This window comes from Papio anubis, chromosome 6, assembly GCF_008728515.1.
Source record: "Papio anubis isolate 15944 chromosome 6, Panubis1.0, whole genome shotgun sequence".
NCBI lineage: Eukaryota > Metazoa > Chordata > Mammalia > Primates > Cercopithecidae > Papio > Papio anubis.
In genome coordinates, this window is record NC_044981.1 from 93232833 (window position 1) to 93255945 (window position 23113).

At 35.5% G+C, this 23113-nt stretch overlaps 1 long non-coding RNA gene across 1 annotated transcript in view; it reads left to right on the forward strand.

Annotated features, from left to right (window-relative positions):
• The first annotated feature begins 8820 nt into the window (after nucleotides 1-8820).
• Nucleotides 8821-23113, forward strand: part of LOC103883873 — a 163130-nt gene continuing 148837 nt past the window's right edge. Inside the window, exon 1 of the long non-coding RNA XR_001901986.3 lies at nucleotides 8821-9193. This is a non-coding gene — a long non-coding RNA (uncharacterized LOC103883873). The remainder of the gene's footprint in view (nucleotides 9194-23113) is intronic.

Sequence of the window (23113 nt, forward strand, 5' to 3'; positions counted from 1 at the left end):
TGAGGTATTTGTTAGAAATATGAATATTGGCTATCAGGTTTTCAGCCCCTTTGATGTTGCTTCTTCTGCCCTTGCTACTGTCTTTACTGCAGGGCTCTGAACTTCATCAGCTTATTTTAAGTTTCTACCACCAGCCTCTTCTAGTCCTGTTCACTCAAGATTATTTCATGGAAGGACATAAGCTTCCTGGATCCCCTCTATTCACAGCCTTAAACTTGAGTGTTTGACTGCTAATCAGTATTTGGAAATACGCTATATATAAATCAAAAAAGATAAGTTATGAAGTTTACAAATCACAGTAATACTTAGTAAATTATACTTCATTTCCTCTAAGAAAGTAAATGAAGACTTATTAGGACTTCTGTACTTTTTTCCCTTGAAATAGTGTTCTCCAGTTTCTATTGGTAAAAGTCATGTAACTTATCTCAAGAACATAGGTTTTTCTCTCCTGATGGGATGCAATTCTGACAGAATAACAGGTTCTCTTCTGTTTACTAAGGAGCATGTTCATTTCTGTGGACCTCAACTGGGTAACTAACACACAAGGGCAGGTCCAAGTTTTATGGCTCCTGGAGCTTATACAATTTTGAGAGGCCCCTTTAAGGAAACGACTTCACAATTACACAGACAAGATTATTAGAGTTCCTTTCAGAATGTTGGAAGATATCTGTCACAAGTGAGCACCTAAAGCTTACATTTCAATAGCCACACAGTCTTAACTCAGTGCTTCTGCACTGCTATTCTTACCAGATATTCACATGTTATTCTTTCCTCCTTCATGTTTGGTTTATATGTTGCCTTTTAACCAATGCCTTCTTTGGCTATTATATCCAAAATTGCTGATTCCCCTTCAAAGTTAACCTGTCTCTGGTGATACCCTTTCACTTACTCCCCACTTCACCTGGTAATAATCTTGTCTGAGCACTTCTTCAGAATATCTGCAAGCTTTAGGGCAGGAGAGTACTCTGATCTGAATTGATAGATGACTTGGAAAGAAAAATGGCATAGTGTGAGGCTGTTTTGGGACTAGAGGCTGTAAATCAGGGTGATTCTTTAGAATTGCTTCCCTATCATTCTCCCATTTTAAATAAGCATCCCTTAGCATGGAATTTCTTGTAGAGCATCATCTTTCCATGCAAGGAAAACTATCTTGACTTACTCTCTTCAAATGAAAAATTGATATACTCTTTTCAATTTATGCGTGCTTTCTAACTCTTAAGGTTTCCAGTCTTTCACCTTATTAAATGGACATATATGTAGTAAATATCCATGAAACAAACCACTACATGAGAAATTATATTTTATTTTTAGTGGAATCTTTATCTCTCTTTCACTCCTCCCTTGTCCTTCCCTTCCCTTCCATTCCCCCCCTTCCTCCCTCCCTCCCTCCCTCCCTCCCTCCCCTCCCTCCCTCCCTCCCTCCCTTCCTTCCTTCCTTCCTTCCTTCCTTCCCTTCCTTCCTTCCTTCCTTCCTTCCTTCCTTCCTTCTTTGCTTCCTTCATTCTGCCTTGCCGTTTTGTAGCAAACAGTTACAGATTCTGCAATGCAGGAAAGAGAGAACATATAGGAGCAAATTAGTAGCTCTAAAACACCAGGTAAGGTCTTGCCTCCTGTGAAACAATGACTCTTGGGGGTGTGTGAAATTTTGTGGTTTCCATCAAGAAATGCTGCTGAGACTCTTCATCTGTATGCACCACCGAAAAATATTTTTACCATTGATTTTCCTCCAGCATTGATCTACCCCCTGACACCATCAATAATGAGGTTTGTCAGCTGATATCTTAGGCTGTCTGTATTTTTTTTTTTTTTTTTCCCTGGTGGAAGAGGAGCTAGTAGTAAAGCAGGAAGAAAGGTTGATAACCTGAACTTGGGAATTTGCAACCAACCCATCAACTTCACTGAGTCACTCCTCCCAGCCCTTCTTCCTCTCCCATTTTATTTCTCTTGTCACTTTATTACTTGATAGGAAGTCTTCCATCAGATTAGACTCCTGAGTATTGTATTGTTATTTTTCAGTTTGGTATGCATTGGAATGCAAATTAAATGAGACAATTATCTGTGGCAAAGTGGTTTCTTGATGCTGGAAGAATGCTTTTTCTTTTGCTTCTCTTAAAAATCTGAAGACTTCTAAAAAGCTGATTCAACTAAATACTTAGTGAGAAACCAATTCTGTAAACTATGCCACTTTCATTTATTGAAGTTAGCCCATGTTTGGGCCTAAAGGGAGAATTTTTCGAAACACATGTCTATTTCACTGTGGCAGAATGCTTCCTTTTACAAAGCAATAATATGGGGAAAAAGTAGAAAGTAGATAGTCAGCATTCCCATATCCCTTGTAAAATAAAATGAAAATGCAGATACCCTTCTGTCAAGGTCCTGATCTTGGATAAAATTATGTCACAAAATTTGGCAAAGCACGTTCTGGGAGATACATATTCATTATTATGCATGAACTTATCTAAGTATTGATTATTCTAAGTGAAACAGATGGAAACAGCCATTTCTCTGGATTCAGGATATTGAATTATGAGAGGTGAGGGAAAAAATTCTTACTGACAGGTCAAGATAAAATTATTTAAGAAACAAGATAGGAAAGCACATAATTTTATGCATGATATGTCTGATTGTTTTTGCCTCCATACATTTTTAAATATTTCTAATCATAATAGATAACTTTTATTAAAAAGATAAGTTAGACATAAAGAATTTCTAGTATTTTACTCTTATTTTAGAAATAAATATAGCCACCTATTTAAATTAATTATATGTATTAATATCAAAGGATTTTTCAACACATTCATCCTATTTTTCAATGAGTTATAAATGTAGCAACTGAACATTTGTTTCAACTTTGTGTGTCTATAAAACACAAGTAATTTCATATGTAGTATACACTTGCAATACCCTGTGTGAAAGATAAGCCCTGGAGTTGCCCGACACATGAACTGGACAGTTATATCCTGAGGCTCTGATATACTTGGAAGAAGGATTGGTGAGTCATAGGATATGCAAATATTTCATTACAGACTGCTAGATTGCTCTATAAATCAGCATTTGCTCTCCTACTAGCACTTACCCTACTTTGTAGTTTTTGCCAGCATTCAATGTTATCTTTCTGGTTCTTGCTATTCATGTAAGCCTGTGCTATGTTATCCTCTCTTATCTGAAGTTACTCATGCAAGAGCCTGAACACCTTTTATCTCCTGCGGAATTTCTCACAGTTTTCACATTGGGTTCCAGATGTACCACCCTTCCTGTACCTCCTGAGATAGCTACTGGGTTGGGTTTAGAGAACAAAATCTGAGCTAATGGGCTGATGTCAGATCACAAATGTTTTGAAAACATGCATTGTCCTGAGTGTGTGTGTGTGTGTGTGTGTGTGTTCATGTGTGTGTGTATCTTTATTTTATTCTAGCTGTGTTTTCACCTCTGCCTCAGTTCTATTTCAGTTTGAGTCACCTGTTCTAAGTGTTCTGAATATATTCCCCCTTTTGCTGGGCCCCCTTAGATGTGTTCTTTCTTTTATCTAGGATTGGGCCTCAGGTCCAACTTCTGGGATAAAAGAAGCAGCAGCAATCCCATAAGTGATGAGAGGCTCAGGAGCCAAGTAGTTTACTAAGTAGTCACCTCTTCTCAAGAAAACAGGCAAGAGCTTCTGTACCCACTACATCTGGAAAGACTATGAGTCTCCCAGCCTCAACTGCAGCAAATATTTTGTTTACCTGGCCAGCATCCTTCAGCTGCAGGGAGGCCAGTTTAATAAGCTAGCTGGTCCTTGCAGGGATGCTCATGGAGGGTACCATACCCAGTCTCTCATGGTTCACAGAATGCCTAAGGCCAAACAGCACTCAGGAAGAAAGAATATTTAAGATAGAAAGAAGATGCAATAGAGCCAAATGCTGCAAGAATTGCTCAAAAAAGCAATCAGAAAACTGAAAGAAAAAAATCCTTGCATTATGGATGCAATTTATGGCTTTTTCCCATAGTGATGTCATAAAATTTCAGAGAAAAAGCAAGGAATGAGGGTAAGGATATAGAAACTACTACTGTAATATGGACTCTTTTTAATGGAATTTCTGATAAAAATGATACGCAGGTATAAAAAAGATGAGTAGATGTAGACACAGGGTCAGGGGTCAAGGGATGTTTTAAATTTTGTTAATGGGCAATCTTGAATGTGTTTCAGTAGAGTATGAGGCAGGATCATCAGCTAAGAGAAATGAAAGTTTGCAATGGTGCAAAGGCAGTGACATGCTGAGGCTTATAGGAGCTAATCGCTGAGTTTTCAGGAATTTTGAGAGCTAGTTGTTAAACATGGCTATTATTAAAATGTAAATTACATAAATTTATAGTTAAATTATATTTTAAGTGAAGGTAATAAATACTCAAGAATCAAGGTTTCCTAATTATTTTACTACCTTTCACTGTTAATTATACTCTTGAGATTATTTATATCTATTGTGTCTGAGAACAGAAACCAGGTTGTATTTGGTGGAAAGGCCATATGAAGGTATGCTACTTACCACACGTTGCTTCCCCCCTCTGCATTCAGTGATGTCACGTTAGTAATTTGGAATCACCCATCATTTGAACATTTACAGTTTAAAAATCAGTAAATGCTACAAATTTGGGCTTTTTTGTTAGTGTTGTTTTTCAAAGGGCTGTTGATTGAACGTTTACTAGCACACCTAGGTAAAGCTTTTGAGGGTGATGGTGAATATTTTGAGTGGCCACTCAGGAACAGGAGATCACTGTTCTGACACTTGGCCACTGACTGATAATGGAAGGTCAACGCTGCTTGGACCAGGCTGAAGTTAGTAAATATGATTGTCAAAGTAATGTATTGCACAGGCAAGCCAGGTGTGAAAGCAGCAAAAGTTTTGGGTTGATTGAATTCCTTGCGTGCAGAGTCTGGGGTGGAGAAATAGAAGTAATTGAACTGGAACATCTTGAAGTCTCAGCCAGTTATACAGAGTAGTGAGTTCAAGAGGAAGCTAATATATTGGGAAAAAGGGATGGTAGTCTGGAACTAGAAACTTTAATGAGGTGAAGCCCAGATATAGCAGAAATGATCCAGAGGGAGAGTGAATATGATGCAGAACTGCAATCAGAGTGGGATTTTGGAATTTGAGATTTCAGGTAGAGCCATTGCCAGACCCTGGGTGTGATGGTGATTACGAGTTTGCTTAAGTTTATCGTAAGAGTAAATATGGTGGGATAAGAAGTTGTCAAGGGTCATAAATTTGGATTGTTGGAAGAGTTGATCAAATGAGCTGAAGATACCAAGGATGATGGCAGGAGCTGGGGTAGTAAACTGAGGATGATGTAGGAGTTGGAGTGGAGAGCTGCACTGAGCTGGATCTAATCCCTCTGAAGTTTTTTTGTGTCTAGATTATTTTTCAGCAAGAATGTCTTGTGTGGCATTGCATAGGTAGGGCTACTTTATCAACCACTATCACTCATAGGCAATAGCTGCTCTGGGTAGAGACAGTGTATTGGAATTTTACTGTAAAAATATTTTTAATATTTTACAAAGTATAATTTGCTTAACATTCTCTGTAATTTCTGATAAAACTGATATACTGTTGTGTTTATGGGTTGAGGACAGTGGTAGAATATCTTGTTTAAAGCATGATTTACTTTTTCTAACTCACTAGTTCCCTACTGCTTCAGGCCACTGCAAAGAGATTTTTTTCTTTTCTCTTTTGCATGTTCATAAACAACTAAGGCAATACCTTACTTATTTTTCTCTGTTGAATTCTTAAGTGTTTTCAAGTTGTTGGTACTGCAGCATATTTTTCAGAATTTATTTTAGTATCTATTATTGCTAACTTCTTTTACTATTTCCTCTAGATGTCATTTCCCTCTTCCACCTTTAGTAAGGGCATCATGTTGGACTCTGTAAAGCATTAGTTCTCAATTTTGCCTTTAATTTTTGAAACAAAGAGCACATATAAAAATCATTTTGTCCTTTAGTATTGCATCCCCTTATAGCAGTTTAAGCCATTATTTTTCTGCCAAGGTTTTGAAAGTAGGCACTTAGCTCATATTTCTTAATGATGTGCTCTTCAGAATGTGGGTGACATCATTGAACACAAGTATTTGTAATAATACATTTTCCAAAACCTTGCTCTCTGAATCTCTTGCTTGGTGCTATTCAGGGGAGATCAAAATTCAGCCAGTAACAACAGATTATTCTCCTTCTACATTTTTTCATTCATTATCAATATAGCCATGGTTTTAACAAGGGTCAATCACTTAACACACAGGATTGATCTGGAACCCTTTGATAGGTCAGTGGATGGATCAGGGATGTCTATTCTTCAAATCTCATTAACAAAGAGTGTTTCTTACATTGGACTATGCAAAGATGGAGGAGAAAGGCATCCTTGAGGGAATGAATGTGTGAGGTGTGTATGTGTGTGTGTGTGAATGTATGTATGAATTAGCAAGACAATCATTTACACACACACAGACACACAATAACTCAGTGTGTCCACTCACATTCCATTTTATTCTCTACCTGAAGATAAACATTTAAAACCGGTTGTTTAACCTCATATTTTAATGCAGGTTAGTCTTTTATCATTGCTATCTGAAAATGGTGGGGATTTTGATAAGCCATAAGGGGAAGAAGAAAGTAGTAATTTTAAAGTCCAGGCCATGTCTCGCTGAGTACTTTGTGAAACTTGGGTATCAATAACTAAAGTACTTGGGAGGTGGAGAATGGTTTTGCTTCCATAATTATGGGAGGTTGTTTATATAGTGAAAGGAATCAGATTTGGTGTCCCACAGTCATGATTTTCCACTTCGTTCTGTGGTCTTTGGGAGCAATTTAACATTTCTGAGTCTCAGATAGGATCTATAATTTGAGGATAATATCTGCATTAACTGTTTTGGATATGATTATATGAGACAGTTTATTTAAAAATCTGACAGTGTACCTAGTATAGAGTAAGGCTTCAACAAATATAGGTTCCCAAGTCTCTAACCCTAGAAGATCATTTGTTTTACAATCATCTATCAAGGCGCTAAAAAGTTACAGTATCTATATATGCAATTTCTGAAATTTGAATTAGATTTTCAATATTCTACCTAACTAAAATGTCTTGAAACTTGAAATAAGTGGTTATTATTTACATTTCAGATTTCTTAAAAGCACATGTGAGATTTAAGAAATGGCCATGTAGAAAACAATAAACTATTAGTGGAAAAGGAAATTTGCATAAATATCAGTCTTCTAATATTCTACGGGTAATTACCATCATAGCTGAATTGGTAATGCATTTTCATATGAAGGATTTGCTGCTTTATTCTTACCTCTAGGAAAAATATGCTATTATCTCCCCCAGATGATTAAACTATAGGTTTTTATTTTTTGAATCTTAGATTTTTGAACTTATAAAAATTTTTACAGCCTTGAGATTACCACTTTTAAACTTAATAACTTTAAAGTCTGAAACTGTTATTGATCACACTAAATATCTTACTTTCTACTCTTGTATTGTTCTCTGCTAAATTAAAATCTTAATGGGGCATAATAAAATATTTCTTCCTCTTATTTCAAAGACCTGCTAAGATATCATGTCCTGTTGGTCAGTATATTTAATGTTACTATGCATGCTTTATTGTACATATTATATTTTCTCTTATGGCTTTTCTTTCTATTAAGTAATAATTTGATATTATAAATTGTTATCAAAGTTGATATGTAAATGGTGACACGGAGACTTTTTGAGAAGTAGGGAAAATGAGTTTATTAACTTTTCAGCTAAAGTAAATCTTAATGAAAACTTTTGTGTTTCATGTTATTTTTATTCAAAAATAAAAATGAATCACATTTGATAGGAAAATTTACTGTGTTCTCTATATAACAGGCCATTAGGAACTAGACCTATTTGTTTTCATTTAAATGTCTTGCACTGATCATTACAAAATGACATAAATTCTTTCTGTGTGTGTGTGTGTGGTTTTTTTTTTTGTTTTTTGTTTTGTTTTGTTTTGTTTTTTTTGAGATGGAGGCTGGAGTGCAGTGGCGCGATCTTGGCTCACTGCAAACGCTGCCTCCCAGGTTCACGCCATTCTCCTGCTTCAGCCTCCCAAATAGCTGGGACTACACGTGCCCGCCACCACACCCGGCTAATTTTTTGTATATTCAGTAGAGACGGGGTTTCACTCTTGTTAGCCAGGATGGTCTCAATCTCCTGACCTCGTGATCCACCCACCTCGGCCTCCCAAAGTGCTGGAATTACAGGCGTGAGCTACAGCGCCCGACCAATTCTTTGTGGTTTTATTTAAAGTACGCAGTGTATATTCCTGCACTGTTAAGATCATTTGTGTTTTAAATGGAGATGTGAGCCAGCTGCGATGGCTCGCGCCTGTAATCCCAACATTTTGAGAGGTCAAGGCGGGCAGATCACCTGAGGTTAGGAGTTTGAGATCAGCCTGCCCAACGTAGTGAAACCCTATCTCTACTAAAGATACAAAAACTAGCCAGGCCTCATGGCGGGTGCCTGTAATCCCAGTTACTCCGGAGGCTGAGGCAGGATAATCGCTTGAACCGGGAAAGAGGTTGCAGTGAACAACAGTAAACCAAGATTGCACCACTGCACTCCAGCCTGGGCAGCAGAGCGAGAGAGACTCCGTCTACCAAAAAAAAAAAAAAAAAAAAAAAGGAAAGAAAAGAAAAGAAAAGAAAAAATAATGTGTTCACAAATGCTAATTTTTAAATAGAAAAAAAAAATTGCTGATTTTCCCCAAATAAAAACAACAGTAAAAAGCAACTGGCTAAAATTACTTTTAAAAAATGTGAAGGAATCACGTTATACTTTTGCTTAAATGTTATTAGTTTATGTTTGTGGTGTTCAGGAAGTCTAAGCTTCTTTAACAGAAAACAGTCTTTTACGAAAGTATCTAATCCTATCCTAGTGTTGGTTGCTAGGAGAACATTTGATGCAAATTAATCAGTAAACATCTAGCAGCCAGCTACCTGAGGAGAAGGGAAGTGGGAGAGACTTAGAAGCTGGCCAGCAGGGAAGCTGCTGATGGGAAAATGACTGTCAAGGGTTTTCTGTACATACTAGCGGCATCACACTGGGATTCAATTTTTTTTTTCTCTTTATCACTCCTGTAGGTAAGGAGGAGAAAAGAAAGAAAGAAAAATTGGAAAGATAAATGGGGTCTTCCAGTGAAGGTAAGACAGCAACGGTTGGATTAATTAATGATTAATAACAAGCAAAAATTAGTGAAAATGGAGCAGCGTACCTAATATTACCTAGATATTTGTATTTAAATTTTATTATGCATCATGTTTCCTGTTTGAAAATAATGTTTTCATAATCAACAAAACTAAAAAACAATTTAGATGTAAGCAACAGTCTTCCTTGCCCTAAAATTTCATCTGGGAGTAGATTCTAGAATGTTTTAGGAAGACTTAAGGATACATTCCTAGCCATTTTAAAATTAAAATTATGCTTCAGATATCAATAAAATGAGAATATAATTGCTTTTGTAAATTTTAGTGGAATTTTGGGGTACTCAATAAAGGGTTTAGGTCATTGGTCTCACATCTATGGAAGCACAGTGTCAGTACTGGTAGAGCTGGAGAAGTTTGCAGAACATGAAACAGTTAGTTTGCTGGACCTGGGGTTTTCCTTATTCCTAATTTAAGTCCTTTCAGGTTTTGTTTGTTTTTGGTTTTGTTTTTTTTTAACTATTGAGGAAAGTTAAAGGGTGGAATTCAGTTTATAGAATATTACTTTGTAATGAATTTAGGAGGACATAAATACTTTATGTTTAGACATAAATACAGTTGTCTCTTCAGATCTGTATGCAATGTGTCCATGGATTCAACCAACCCTGAATCAAAAGTATTTGGGGGAAAAAAAAAGAATGATTGCGTCTGTACTGAACATATACAGACATTTTTCTTGTAATTATTCCTTAAACAATACAACATAATAACTATTTATATAGCATTTATATTGCATTAGGTATCCTAAGTAATCTAGAGTTGATTTAAAGGAACAGAAAGATCTGCATAGGTTACATGTAAAACGGATAGCATTTTAAATAAAAGATTTGAGTATCCAAGGATTTTTGTATCCACAAGGGTTTCTGGAACCAATCCCCCACAAATACTGATAGATGACAATGTCTATGAAAATACATAAACATAGAAATATCCTACAAACTACAAGAGAAATAAAAGAATAAAAATTGTTTTTAGTTGTACAAAAATCCATTTAAATGTTTTTTAAAAAAAGGACAAAATTTGGTGTGGTTACGGAGTTTACTATTTTTGTGTTGAAAATAATTGTTATTAAGTTTTCTTTAATAAGGAAGTTAGGTTTATTTATATAGCTTATATTTTAAGTGATTTTACATACACATATTTGAGTTACAAAATGTATTTCAATTTTAATTCAAAGTGAAAAGTCATGAGTTCTCTTTAGAATTTTGCCATACGTGATATTTGATCTAAGTCCTAAGATATTGACTAAAGAAATTTATTTTCTTTTTTTGCATAAAAATGTAATTTCTTCAGTAGGTTTAATTTTATGCTGCATTTTAAAATTATCTGGCAATAACTTATGTAAAATATAGTCTCATTTCCTTTCAGTCTTTTTTAAGTAAGGCTCTGGAGAAATAAATAAATCTACCAATATGTAGACCACAGAACTTTATAATCAATATGGGTGCTAGGGGCTGAGAAGCTCAAAGTGAGATATTAGGCCCCTGACCTCAAGGAGATTACCCTCTGGCTTTACAGTTAAAATTAAAACAAACACATGAAACAGTTGACGAAAATGTTACCTGTTTGGTACAGAACATTCTTTAGAGGAGTTTGGAAACAAGAGTGTTTGGAAGCTTCTATAGAACCACTCTATGGAGGGGATGAACTGAATGGATGCTGAAAAATGAGGAGACATTGTAAACAGCTGTGTTGCTTTAAAGTTATATTATGTTTTATAATTCAGTATTAACGAAGCAACTGATATCAACTAATTTGCCTTTGGATGTTGCAGATGATATTCAACTTATCCATTTCACCATGGTACATTAACACAGAAAATATTCACACATAGATAGCCCTACATAAGAAAAATTAACTAGATAATGATTATATATGGTTAATAATAATACAATTATATGTTAAAATATATAAATTTTATATGTAGCAAGGTCTAGAGTTGTGAAAATGCTATCTGTAAAGACACAGTTTGTAATAAAAGATAATTTAATTAAGGGGTTTTTAAATCACCCTTTATTAAGTTGCTATTTACCTAAGTTGATTATTTTCTTCAAAATCAACAATGTTATTACTATTGTTTCCAAACAGCTGTATGAAAAGTTACAGAAAATGGAAAAAGCACAACATCTAAGCAAAAAGAAAACAGAAATATTGAACTAAATAATTCAATATCAATGTATTAATTTCCTGAATATACAATGGATCTACACATACAATACAAGTGGACTATTGCTTTTACCTATTCTTTTTCTAAGGAAAAGGTAGATCACTTTAGTGTGCTAAATTCTCTTATATTTAATCATACGGCCCATATTGAGTAGTTATAATTTGGCTATAGTAATAAATTATTATATAAAAGTTGCCCATTTAAATGTTTATAATAACCATATAAAGTTCATCTTTACTTTAGTGCAGACTTCTCTCCCATGTCCTGGTTTACCTCACAGGCATTGCCCAATCTTTTTAAACCGGAACTCCCCTGTATTTGCTTATCCTTCAGGGTGTCTCACCATGGTCAGTAAGATCACATTTTACCCAGGTTTTCATGATCGATTCTGGGGCATCAGGTTTAACTATTGTCTCCAAGCCATTTGATCTCCAATTTCTATTGCATAGATTCTTTGTGCTCTTCCCATCAAGACTGTGATGGTTAATTTTATGTGTCAACTTGATTGAGCCATGAGGCAGCCAGATATTTGGTCAAACATTATTCTGAGTGTGTCTGAGAGAGTTTCTGGATGAGATTAACATCTGGGTTGGTAGACTGAGTAAAAGAGATTGTCCTCCCTAAAGTGGGCAAGTCCATTCAATCAACAGGAAACATGAACAGAACAAAATAGCTTTCCCACCCTCAAGTAACTGGGAATTCCTCCTGCCTGTCTTGGCTGTGACATTGTTCTTTTACCTGCATTTAGACTTAAATGGAAGCATCCACTCATCCTGTGTTTTTAGCCTCCAGGCCTCCAGACTGGAACTTACACCATTGATTCTTCTGAATCTTAGGCCTTTGCACTTGGACTGGAACTAAACCATCAGATCTTCTTGTTCTACCACTTGCAGACTGTATATCTTGCGACATTCCACCCTCTGTAATCAAGTGAACCAATTTCTTTTAATAAATATCTTTATATATGAATTCTATTGGTTCTATTTCTCTGGATAAATCTAATACAAAATCTTTGGCAATTCTGGATTTTGTAATAATCTCTTAATTGCGCTCTAGTTTTATGCTCTTCCCATGCATCCTCTACACAACCACAACAGTTATATCTCTTGAATGCAAAACTCTTTAGGTCTTTCCCTTGCTTAAAATTCCTCCTTGGCTCCTTATTCATTTTAGGATAAAACACAACTGCTAACTTATCAAATAAAGTACCTTAATGATTTAGACCAGACTTGTTGGGCCTAGGTTTTTCCTTCCTTCTAGCAAAACTGAAAAAGCTCTAGTTTCCTGAACCAAGCTTCCTTGAGCCCTCGTATCTTTGCACTACTCACTTTACCTATAAGGTTATTTCTCCTATTCTCCCATTGTCCACTTGTTGAACCCCTATTCTTCCTTAACACTTGACTTGTGTTTTATTTTGACCTAGAAGCCACCCTTTAGTTTCTTCTTCTTCCTTCTTTTAAATTTTCTCTTACAGTATGGTTGTAATAGTTGATTTTTCACATCTATATTTCAAACAAAATGGTAAAATCCCTGAGGAGGGGAATCATATAAAAAAATTTTACTAAGTGCTTAGCATAGAGCATATAGTAGGTATTCACTAAAGCTCTGCTGAATATGTGAATGAATGAACCTTATTGATATCAATTAAATTTACTTTATAAAACACATGTTTTCATATTTAAAACATTAAAAGTTTATTTCAGAAATTTATTTAATTATGAATTATTGACTCCTATTTTTTATATTCTTTATTTATCCTGCCAGATCAACCCTGCCCTGTGGTTCCAGAAGCTGACATTTTTGAATTTAACTAATAGGACATCTTGCCCTCTGGACTGAGATGGATTTCAACCAATAGGTATAGACAAAAGATTACAGAGTAGAAGTTGAGGGAGGTTGAGGTTTTATTCCCATAGCACCTTCCCTGCCAAGCCATGGGCTGGCAGTATACACAATCCTCTTTTAAGCTACCTGTTACTCCCTGGGGTCTAATACTTGCTTCCTCCCCTTGCCCATCAGTCCTGGTGTGGCAACAACTCCCCACTATTATCCTGGGGAGACTTTGCTTTCTTTCGTTTTTGAGACAGAGTTTCGCTCTTGTGCCCAGGCTGAAGTGCAATGGCACGGTCTTGGCTCACTGCAACCTCCACCTCCTGGGTTCCAGGGATTCTTCTGCCTCAGCCCCCCAAGTAGCTGGGATTACAGCTGGGATTTTTTTTTTTTTTAGTAAAGACGGAGTTTCACCATGTTGGCCAGGCTGGTCTCGAGCTACTGACCTCAGGTGATCCACCCACCTCAGCCTCCCAAAGTGCTGGGATGACAGGCGTGAGCCACTGCGCCTGGCCAACTTTACTTTCTATTGCTGGTTTCATTTACGTTGTCAACACTCTGGTAAAAATCACTTCCTTAAGTTTTCTCAATTACCCTGTTGGACAATGACACCAGCCTCTTGCCAAGACTATGACTAATGCAATATAGAGTCTTCCCCACCAATGTGACTTAATTTAATAATCCAACATGATACCATAATAACTTTATCATTTAGGTTATATATTGGGCTCATCAAGCATATTAAATGTGTCAATAATTCTACAGTAGGCCAAGCCATATAATCACAGGAAATCTAGTATCTTTTTAAGAGACTAAAAGCATCTTATAGCTTTAAAGTGCTTTTCATTTGAAAAGATGGTTTAAATTAATTATCTAATTTGATTATCTCACTTATAAATAGTTTACTAGACAAACAGTAGAAATGCTGAAAATACAGTTTTAAAAAGCTCATTTCAATTTTGTTAAACATTTTAAAAATAAAATGTGTTCTTATGACAAATAATCCAATGTTTTCATCAGTGCTACTTAGGAATATAATATTACCCTAACTCAGTTGTCAGTAAAAATGATAATTACAGTGCTTGGTGCCTACATGATTCCCTGGTGGTACCTTAGGGAGCTGAGTGTCTCAAGGCAGCCAGTGCATCTTGTAGAACCACTGGATGTGCTCCACTCATACTCTTTTGTCCACACTAAATGTAAAACAGAAAAATGACATTCTCTTTAGTGTTAGAAGCAGTATGTATGAGCCTACGTAATGCAAAAAGCATTTTCAGATGTGTTCTGTAGATACCTTATTTCAGTCTCTGCCACGTGGGAGTGCTTCTAGAGCTTTTCAGTGTCTTTTCCAGAAGGAAAGCACTAAACGCCACCTTTTTTTTCTGTACAGTTGTTATGTTTCTCAGTGTCTAATTCCCAGGAAACTGCAGAAACACCAAGAGTATCTGTCCCATGATATAGTTTGGTGGGACAGAATTTATTCTGCCCTTTTGCCATTTTAATAAAAAATGTAAATATAATATATATGCAGGATTTTAAAGGGTGTAGGAGATGGATACATTTTTATGATTGAACACTTTTGACAATGAAGAAATTTTGTTTCTGGGAAATTCATGCAAAGTAGTGCAGTCTTCAAAGTTCTCAGATTCTAGAGGTCAAATTATCTTATACATTTTAGGTAAAAGGGCTGATTAGGTTTCCCCTGAGAGCTACTATTCCTGGAAGCAACATTTAGAAGGTTTAAAATTCAAGATGCTTCTTGCAGAAACAACTGAGTTTTCTGAGAGCTTCTTCAGCCTCATGTTATACATGTAGAATGCACTTGAAGAATACCCCTGAACAGATTCTTTCATGGTGGCTCTTTTTTTTTTTTTTTTTTTAATACACCGCCTTTATATATCTGGTAGGATACTCAAAAGACACTCCTTTTAAGTATGTCATTTAAATTTGATAAAACTACACAAAGAGATTGTTTTCAGGACTGTATTGATGTACATAGCACTTTTGTTATGTAACTAGTACTATGTCCATATTAAAGTAATAGAACAGAGATGGCAGAAACAGAAAGGGAATTTAATGCATAAGCTCTGTACCTTGTTAACTTCATGTGTAAATTGAAACTCTGTAGTGTCCTGAAAAGTCTCAGATGCAAAGTCAAGTTTAATAACTGAATTTTCCCCCAGGCCCTGTTAATTTCACAAGGAAAAATTGTAGAATACATTAGACAAATGTATACACACAGTGACAATTTTTACAAGTATATGAGCAATTCAGTTCCTATTGCAATTTAAACAACCTATTAATTAGCTAATCAAAGTATATTATTGACAATGGATTCTACCTCCTGTAATCAGAGTCAAACTGCAAGTGTCTCAAGGGAGACTGAGGCATGGAGGAAGAATTCAAAGAGTGTTTCAGGTTAGTAACAGTCAGAGGTGATTTTTAAGTGTTTACTGTACCTCCTTCCAACACATACACACAAAGTACATATCAGAATGGTTACCCATCTAGTCAGACTGGCTGCCAGCAAGTCTCAGTACATTTGGCTCATTATTGGTTCCACTATCAAGGGTATCTCTTCCTCAAAAGAAAAAAATAAATAGCATTTAAACATTATCAGAAGATAGGAAGGGAAAAGTTTATTTTCACATCAAATCATGCACAGTTCCTGGATGCTGAAGTCTACTCCTCATTACATCAGACTTCCATTGGTAAAGGTTTCATCCATTGGGTCTATTCATCATCATCCTTCAGTGAAGATGTTCTGTAGTCCTCACTGTAGTCTGCTCTTAACAGACCTTTCATTGCTCTCTATATTTGGCCCATCAATTGCCTAGTCTAGTACCATGCCATAGTCTATAAAACTCTTTAGAAATGATTTTTTGACAAAGAGAAGTGTGGGAATTTCACTCCAAATGTGGTTGGGTAATACAGTGCAAGGATATTCCTGTAGCAGTAAAGTCAGTTGGTTTGTCTTACAGAATCTAACCCAGAGTAGATGATTAGTTTGTTGCATGGAGGCATCATCTGTGGAAAACCAGAGTATGCTAGACAGTCTTTGATTCTTTTCTAAGAGAAACTCACTATTTAAGATGTTTTCTTTAAGACTTCATTGACTAGACAAGAAACACATATGCCTCACTACTCAGGGCAAGTTCTTTCTAGCCTAAGTGTCTCGCCAACTCTTCTTAGAAGTGGGTGGATTGCTCTTTCCAAATCTTTGCTTTTGATCTAAGAAGCAATGGACATAAGAAATCAAATAATAAACATTAGAAACATACCTCAATGCAAAACAAAAACTAAATACCTAAATAAGAGACAAAAGCTCCCTCAGCTATGAAATATGACTCCATTTCCTGGAGCTTACAAGAGAAATAGTTTCATTTGGCATTTCAGTATGTTTATTCACTTTTGAAAATAATGTCATCCTTGCAGAGAATTTGTGTTTTAATGTCTGTTTTAACATCATGCAACCAATAGTTCACTGTTCACAAAAATTCTAGAATAGAGATCAGTAATTTTTGTTTGTAAAGGGCGAGGTAGAATATCTTTTGAGCATTGTGGGACAGATAGTATTTGTGGCAACTACTGAGTATTACCTTTGTAGTCTAAGAGCAGCCAATATGAAAAAGAATGACAGAATGACAATATGAAAAAGAATGGGTGTAGCTGTGTTCCAATAAACTATACTTTATAAATACAGACTGTAGGCCAGATTTGTTTTGGACGTCATTGCTTGCAGACCCACAATCTAGAATATGACCTGAAGTCTGGACTTAGAGATAGAATTCACTGTCCTTTGCCTGCTAAATTTCAGCCAGAAATAATGCTCCCTTTCTGGAATTCACTTCTCAAATGAATATATAAACAAAATTCAGTAATACAAAGTGATGTTGTTTTCTTACATTCCAACCTGACAGCTCCCATCGGCGGAAGGGGAAAAGGGAAATGCATCATTGTTTTAATATTTAGCTTCTTTATAATATTATGTAAGAAACACATTTATGGTATAAAGTGGTGTGGTTAATTAGGAAGACAAGTATGTAATTGTCATACTGAAATGCACAGAAGTAACTAGATATTTTTTATTTAGTAGTTACACCCATTAAGTAGATCAGTGGTGTAGGACAGATGCAGCATTGGATAGATCCCACTCCAGTAGAAAAGGGATTTTCTAAACTGTACATTACACAGTGTCACATTATATAAAGTTATTGCTACATCAGGTGACACAGAAGAAACTGATATTACATTGACCTGATGCAAATTCAAATGGAAAATTTGGAGCATACAAATGGATTAAACACCCTTGAAAATCAGGTAGAGTACAATTCCAGAGGATTTCAGTCATTCAGAAATGCTATTACCTCCCAGCTAAGAAATGCCAACTGTTTTGTTAGTGATCACACTGAAGCATGAAATTGGGGAGGAAGACTGTTAATGGGTCAGTTAAGGTAAGAATTCAGAAATATTATTTTAAGGTGGAATGTTGTGACAAATATGTGGCAAAATGTAAAATTACCTCTCAGAAAAATCTATGTTTATTTTCAGTCACTGTTTATAGTATGGAAAATGTATTTTGACTGGAAAATCCCACTTGAAAAGTTCTTACCCTAAAAAGCTCACAGCCCTTATCAGAGTAGGTCTATCACTGTCCTTATACACTACCACTTTCTTCTTGGAAAACAACTTATATACTATATAAAATGTATACTTTTTTCTAAAAATAGCATTTTATACTGCTTTAGAAAGAGGTTTTCTTTTTCCTTTATATTGTAAAACTTATGAACATATAATAGAGGGATGAGTTAACAAATGTGTTAAAGCTGGAGTTTGCAAACACAAGTTAACCAATAAAGGTTTACTATCTGGTAAACTCTCTACTGATGAAAAAGTCTTAACTGTAATAGATAGTTGCCCATCAGATGAATTAAACTTTTAAAAAATATAGATTTTAAATACATAATGTTTGATTACTTAACTGAAACTACTTTCTTTAATTTCCTTTAAGAAAAGCATTGCTTGATTTTTCTCCTCTCTTCAGTTTTATGTTTGTGTGCGTGTGTGTGTAAGTAAAGGAATTATTATTCGATTTTTAAAATGGAGCCAATAATAATTGAAGATTTATTAGTTGGTGCATGTTATATTGATACGGGAATGCTGGCAAGGGAAGAGCATGGTCCCTTTAAATGATACGGAATGGGGGAAGGGAAGTCCTGGAGAGAAAGGCGGGTCCCTGGCTAGGGCTCCACCCCCAGGGACCTAGGTGAGGACAGGCATTTCCTGCCCAAATGTTGTATTTCCCAAGACCACCCGGACCTGCCACGCCCCCATTCTGGGCCTATAAAAACCTGAGACCCTAGTGGGCAGATACACAGGTGGCCATGCTTCCAGAGAAGGACGTCAGCAGTAGAAGACTCAAGCGGTTGGTGTTCCACAGGAACTCGAGAGGAGCATGCTGGCAGAAAAACACACCGATAGGAACCTGCACGAGGGCAGGCCATTGATTAAGGGGACGAGACGGAGTTTGGCCGGGGCAGTCAGAGGAGAGCTGGGGCCACCTAGCGGTCCGACTCCAGGGGAAAACCGTCTCCCTCTGGCTCCTCCATCAGCTGAGAGCTGCTTCCACTCAATAGAACTTTGTACTCATTCTCCAATCCCACATGTGATCCGATTCTTCCCCTACACCATGGCAAGAACCAGGGATACAGAAAGCCCTCTGTCCTTGCGACAAGGTAGAAGTTCTAACTGAGCGGACTTACACAAGACACCTATAGATGGCAAACTAAAAAGTACCCTGTAACACACGCCCACTGGGGCTTCAGGAGCTGTAAAAGTTCACCCCTAGATACTGCCGTGGCGTCAGAGCCCCACAGCCTGCCCATCTGTATGCTCTCCTAGAAGTTTGAGCAGCGAGGCACTGAAGAAGCAAGCCACACCCACATTGCTGGCCCTGCGAGGGGGACAACGGAACCTTTCCCGTTTCAATATGACCACAGGTATTTAAATGGTTTTTAATAAAAGATATTTACTGTGGGAAATTAGAACCATCTAAATCTTTAAACGTAATGCATAGGAAATGGTGAAAATATTGGTAGAAAGTTATAAAATTTTTACTACTAAAATTTAAATGATTTAATTGTAAGAAATGCATTTAACAGTAGATTATATGGTTGCTTTCTTCATTCACTAAATTTGTAACACTTAATACTTGTGCTTTGTTTTATCACTAGTAAGTGGCTATACTTTTCACTTTGAGGACACAGAGTGTTTTTTCACCTTTTTAATCCTAACTACTTCCCATTTACCTAAACACCAAAGTCTCTTGGCCAGTGTCCTTTCAAACATCATAGATGCATAATAAATGTATTTTTGAATGAGTGAATATAGTAAAGGAGGCATACCTGTGTATAATGCTCTCTCCAGAGATGATGCCATGAAATTACTTTCTAAGGACTACTTTTAGGTCTTTAATCGTCAAATTCATTAACCTGCTAAATAACACGACTCTAAAATAATGTCATCAGTGAGCCAGTTTAGCATACTTTAAATTTGTGCATAAAAACAATTATGGAATATCCCCATTTTTAATTCTTAATATAGTTAAATAATTGGTTCTTTAGTTTTCACATTTATGTATTTCTCAGCTTGTTTAGCATCGTATTTTTTTAATTTTCCTGTGCTATAATTCTTACATAAGTTTAAAAGCACATTATTAACAATTGCTACGACTTTGAAATGCATTTTGTTTGAAATGGGTATCTGTTATTCAAAATAACAGTTGAAATATAGAGAGCTTTTATAATTCATAATATTAACCTTTCACTGAATTGATTAAAAACATATAATATGACTTTGAAGTATTTTGAAAACCTTGCTGCAGAAAATCCATCAATTTTTTTTTGTTTGGTAATGTGAAACAGTTGCTTCAGTTTTCAAAGACCAAGATTATCCTGTGCACTCTGCCAATGAATAGATTGAGTAGAAACCATAGGCTGTAGAGAGGAATCATTAATAAGAAAGAATCAAAAAGAAAAGAAAGTAAGTGGGTTAATTACAGTAAATATAATTTAAGCATCTGTTTAGGCTATCAGAGAATACAAAAGGGAATTTGGGAGATATTAAAATTTAAACCCAAACTAACAAAACGCAAGTAAGGACAGAATTTTTTTCGCAGCATAATGAGCATTTATTAAATATTATTTTTATTTAAATGCAGACAGAGAGATGGGCAGTAAGTAGCATTTAGGTTTCTTTTTTTTTCTTTTTCTTCTTTTTTTAAGATAAAATGAATTATCTTACCTAAACCCCTTATCATGTCAGCTGCCACAATATCAAGCCACAACAATGTGATCATAAAACCAAGGCACACAAGTTTAAAAACACTTGGTTGGAAAAAGTATTCAGGGCACAACATGAAGCATTTTCAGTATGTCAGTTCTACATTTTTAAATATCGCAGGAATTTTTTTACATTTTGCTCAATGTTTTACAATTATTTATAGTCATAGTATTTATGATGAGAGATTTTAACCTTTAAAATTTCTACTCTTATTTGGATTTAACATTTTCTTTGTGGTCAATTATGTGATTGATTTTCTTTTGTGTTCCATGGATGTATTAATATTTCATGGACATTCTTTTAATCTATTTAAATCATTTTATTTATTATATAATACATTTATTCTGGGTACTTAAAAATTTTAAACTGATCTGTTTGATTCTCAAACATAGTCTTCCTAAGGGTCATATCTGATACGTCCTGCTCCCTGTTGAATTCTTGGGTGGCTTCACACTACCAACAGAATAAAATCTAAATTTTCCTGCATGACAGAAAAACGCCCCTTATCTCCCTCATTTCTTTCAGCTTTCCATTGTGCACCCATATCTAACATATTATTAGCTGATCCATAGTGAAAAATCTTATATTTTCCAAACTTGGTCTGCGCCATCATACTGCTGCTGTTCCTTCACACCACTATATCTTTCTACATTTTCCCTTTACCTGTAAGTATTTTTCCTAAGTACATCTGGCTAAATTAGAGTCATAATTCAAAATTCATTTTAGTCATAATCTCTGATACTTCTCCAATGTTTTTACTTTATTTCAATTGACAAACATTGTGTATATTTATTATGTACAACATACTTTGAAATATATATATTTGTGGAATGGCTAAATTGAGCTAATTAACATATATGTTAACTCACAGGTTTATCATTTTTGCTAATAAGAATATTTAAAATAGACTCTGTTAGCAATTTGTAAGAATGCAATACATTGTTATTAACCATGCTGCACAATAGATTTCTTGAACTTACTCCTCCGATCTACTTGAAATTTGGATGGATGGTATCCTTTGACACATCATCTTCCTACCCCACCCTTTCTCCCTCCCACTGGCCCCCCGTAACCACCATTCTGCTCTCTGCTTCTATGTGTTTGACTGTTTTAGATTCCACATATCCGTGAAATCATACAGTATTTGTCCTTCTATGCCTGGCTTATTTCACTTAATATAATGTCCTCCAGGCTCACCCATGTTGTTTCAAATGACAGGATTTTCTTCTTTTATAAGGTTGAATAGTATTCCATTGTGTGTGTGTGTGTGTGTGTGTGTGTATAATACAATGTGATATATATATCACATCTTCTTTATCTGTTTGATAGATGTGAAAAGATATATCACATATCTATCTATCTATCTATCTATCTATCTATCTATCTATCTATAAATGTCACATTTTCTTTATCTGTTCATCCATTGCTGGACACTTAGGTTGATTTAATATCTTGGCTCTTGTGAGTAATGCTGCAATAAACAAAGGAGTGCAGATACCTCTTCAACATACTGAGCTCATTTCCTTTGGATATATACCAAGCACTGGGTTGCTGGATCGTATGTCAGTTCTACTTTTAATTTTTTAAGGAACCTCCACACAGTTTTCCATAATGACTATATTAATTTAAATTTCCACCAATACTGTGTAAGAGTTCCCTTTTCTCCATATCCTCACCAACAGTTATCTTTTGTCTTTCTGACAAAAGCCATTCTAACTTGCATCTATTGGATGACTATTGATATTGAGCATTTTTTCTCATATACTTGTCTATTTGTATGTCTTCTTTTGAGAACTGTGTATTCAGATCCTTTGCCATTTTAAAAATTGGGTTATTTTTCTTGCTAGTGAGTTGTTTACATTTTTTATATATTTTGGATAGCAGTAACTTATCAAATGTATAGTTTGCAAATATTTTACCCCATTCCATAAGTTGTCTCTTCACTCCTGTTTCCTTGGTTGAACAGAAACTTTTTGGTTTGATGCAATCCCATTTATCAATTTTTACTATTGTTGCTGTGCTTTCAGGTTCACATATCCAAACAAAATCATTACCTAGAACAATGCCATGGATATTTTTTTCTATTTTGTTTTTAAATAGTTTTTCAGTTTCAGGTCTTATATTTAAGTGTTCAATTCATTCTGAGTTGGTTTTGTATAAAGAGTCTAATTTCATTATTCTGATTGTGGATATTTATTGGTTTCGACACCATTTATTGAAGACATTGCCCTTACTCCCATTATGTGTTTTTGGCACTAGTATCAAAAATCAATTGGCCATAAATGCAGGAATTTATTTCTGGGTTCTCAATGGCATAGGCATGTAGAAAATGAGCCAGGGCAGGAAACTAATTAAAATGAAAGTACAACATATCAAAAATGTTAGAATACAGCTAAAACAGTGTGGAGAGGGAAATTTATAGCACTACACACATACATTCAAAAAGAGAAAAGATCTCAAATCAATAATTGGAGTTCCTATCTCAAGAACCTAAACATAAAAACAAAATAAGCCCAAAGCAA